Source organism: Triturus cristatus, chromosome 5_1 (assembly GCF_964204655.1).
Source record: "Triturus cristatus chromosome 5_1, aTriCri1.1, whole genome shotgun sequence".
Taxonomy (NCBI): Eukaryota; Metazoa; Chordata; class Amphibia; order Caudata; family Salamandridae; genus Triturus; species Triturus cristatus.
The window spans coordinates 880,820,857-880,823,713 of record NC_140587.1 but is presented as its reverse complement, the minus strand read 5'-3'; positions in this window follow the sequence as shown (position 1 = coordinate 880,823,713).

The following is a 2,857-nucleotide window of genomic DNA, read 5'->3' as shown; positions in this document are numbered from 1 at the left end:
CGACCCGGGGCCCAACCGGGCCCCTGGCCTCAGCCGGGGCTTCCAGGCCCGGAGGCGCAGGGGAAGCCTCCCCGGGCCCTCCGGGCACCCTGCCACTCGGCAGGACCCAGGACCCAGCTGCCGGCTGAGGACCGAGAGGGCTCCCAGAGTACCCTGTCCCTAGTAATCCAGAGGAAGGCTACCCCCCGCTCTTGAAACCAGCACGCTCCGAGTGACGGAGGGGACCCTACGGGCGAACGCACCCGGCCTCCTGAAGCCCTGGCTGGGATCCGGGAGGCGAATGGACCCTCATTGGGACTTCCAGGCCGGCCCTGCCATCTGAAAGCATTGCGCGAGACCAGATGGCCGAGGGTAAAGGAGCGACCACATGGCCCGCACCTGAAAGGACTCCTGTTTGCCCGCGCCATAGCGGTAGGGCTCCCGCCTGACCACCGACCCACCCACCAGGGGCTCGGGGGGACTCTGCTTCCCGGGGTGGCCTCGGGGGGGGCCCGGCTGGGCCTCAGGCACGGGGAGGACCAACGGAGCTCTCGGGGCCTGGGCACCCGGGGGGAGGACTGCCCGGGACCCGTGGAGCCCATCCCTGGGCACTTTGCCATGCCGCGTCCCGGAGGAGGGAAGCCCCGGAGGCCTCGGAGGATGTTGCCCGGGCATAGCCCATCTGGTCCCCGGCAATGAACCGCACAGCCCCGTCATGGGTGTTCCGGCATACCCTGACCCTACTAATCCGGAGGAAGGCTACCCCCCTTTCTTGTAACCCGTGCGCTGCGAGTGACGGAGGGGACCCTAGGCGCGGACGCGCCTAGCCTCCTAGAGCCCTGGCTGGGATCCGGGAGGCGAATGGACCCTCATCGGGACTTCCAGGCGGGCTCGGCCATCTGGTCACCCCATTGGAAAGCATTGCGCGCGACCAGATGGCCGAGGGGAAAGGAGCGACCGGATGGCCGGCAACTGAAAGGAGCCATAGTGGTAGGGCTCCCTGCCTGCCCACCCACGCAGGGCTCCAGGGCTCTGCACCAGGGACCCTTGTCCCGGGCAGACGGACACTTGTCAGGCCGCAGGACGGGGCCTCCCACACCCCAGGCCTTGACCGAAACCCAGGCCCCGGGGCCGGTCACTGCTTCTCAACCCAGCCAGGCCGGGGGAGACCGGGGAGCCTCCTTCGGGCACACAGACCCTAGCCAGGCCTGGGGAGAGCCTCTCCGGGCCCCGGTGGACCCCCATCCCCAGCGCCCGGACCCTCGGCTGGCTTGCGGGACAGGGGGCTCCCTCACCCCGGGACGGAGCTCCAGCACCGGGCCCAGCTTCCGGACCCCCAGCCAGGCCAGGCCGGGGAGAGCCTCCCCGGGCCCCGGTGGAACCTGTCCCCAGCTCCCGGACCCTCGGCTGGCTTGCGGGACAGGGGGCTCCCGCACCCCGGGACGGAGCTCAAGCACCGGGCCCAGCTTCCTGGACCCCCAGCCAGGCCGGGGAGAGCCTCCCCGGGCCTTGGTGGAACCCTCTCCCCAGCTCCAGGACCCTCGGCTGGCTTGCGGGACAGGGGGCTCCCGCACCCTGGGACGGAGCTCCAGCACCCGGCCCAGGCCCAGCTTCCGGACCCCCAGCCAGGCCGGGGAGAGCCTCCTCGGGCCCCGGTGGACACCCGACCCCAGCGCCCGGACCCTCGGCTGGCTTGTGGGACAGGGGGCTCCCGCACCCCGGGACGGAGCTCCAGCACTGGGCCCAGCTTCCTGGACCCACAGCCAGGCCGGGGAGAGCCTCCCCGGGCCCCGATGGACCACCTTCCCCAGCCCCAGGACCCTCGGCTGGCTTGCAGGACAGGGGGCTCCCGCACCCCGGGACGGAGCCGCACCCTGGGACGGAGCTCCAGCACCGGGCCCGGGCCCAGCTTCCGGACCCCCAGCCAGGCCGGGGAGAGCCTCCTCGGGCCCCGGTGGACACCCGACCCCAGCGCCCGGACCCTCGGCTGGCTTGCGGGACAGGGGGCTCCCGCACCCCGGGACGGAGCTCCAGCACCGGGCCCAGCTTCCTGGACCCACAGCCAGGCCGGGGAGAGCCTCCCCGGGCCCCGGTGGACCACCTTCCCCAGCGCCAGGACCCTCGGCTGGCTTGCGGGACAGGGGGCTCCCACAGCCCGGGACGGAGCCGCACCCTGGGACGGAGCTCCAGCCCCGGGCCCAGCTTCCGAACCCTAGCCAGGCCGGGGAGAGCCTCCCCGGGCCCCGGTGGACCCTCTCTTCCCTAGCGCCCGTACCCTCAGCTGGCTCGCAGGACGGGGGGGCTCCCGGACTCTGGGACGGACCCGCACCCTGGGACAGAGCTCCAGCAACAGGCCCAGCTTCCGGACCCTAGCCAGGCCAGGGACAGCTTCCCCGGGCCCCCGGTGGACCCCCTGTCCCCAGCACCCGGACCCTCGGCGGGAACCAAGGAGGGTTAAGCCCAGGACACGTCCTCTCCCCGACAGCCTGCCCGGGGAGCCCATTTTTATCATCAAACATAGACTGCCGACTGCGTCTAGAAAATAACTGATCCTGTAAAAAAGGCGATTTTCTTCTCATCGAAGGAACCCGTTTGTGGCCATTGCAATTCTTCATTACCTCTGGTGTACTTATGCCACAAAGTATTAAACAATAGAGGAGTTATTCCGTGTTTTATGGACATGAAATGGTTGGGACTGCCTTCCGGTGGGGCAGGCTGGCTTTCGGCCAGACGAGAGCCACCAGTCCGACAACAACAACCAAAACAATTCAATTTACTGAAGCACGGCATTGTTAGTTAACACCAATAACGTACAAACAAATTCTTGTATCACATATAACACATATTGATTTTCTATATGACGTTTTCTGCAGTTCAG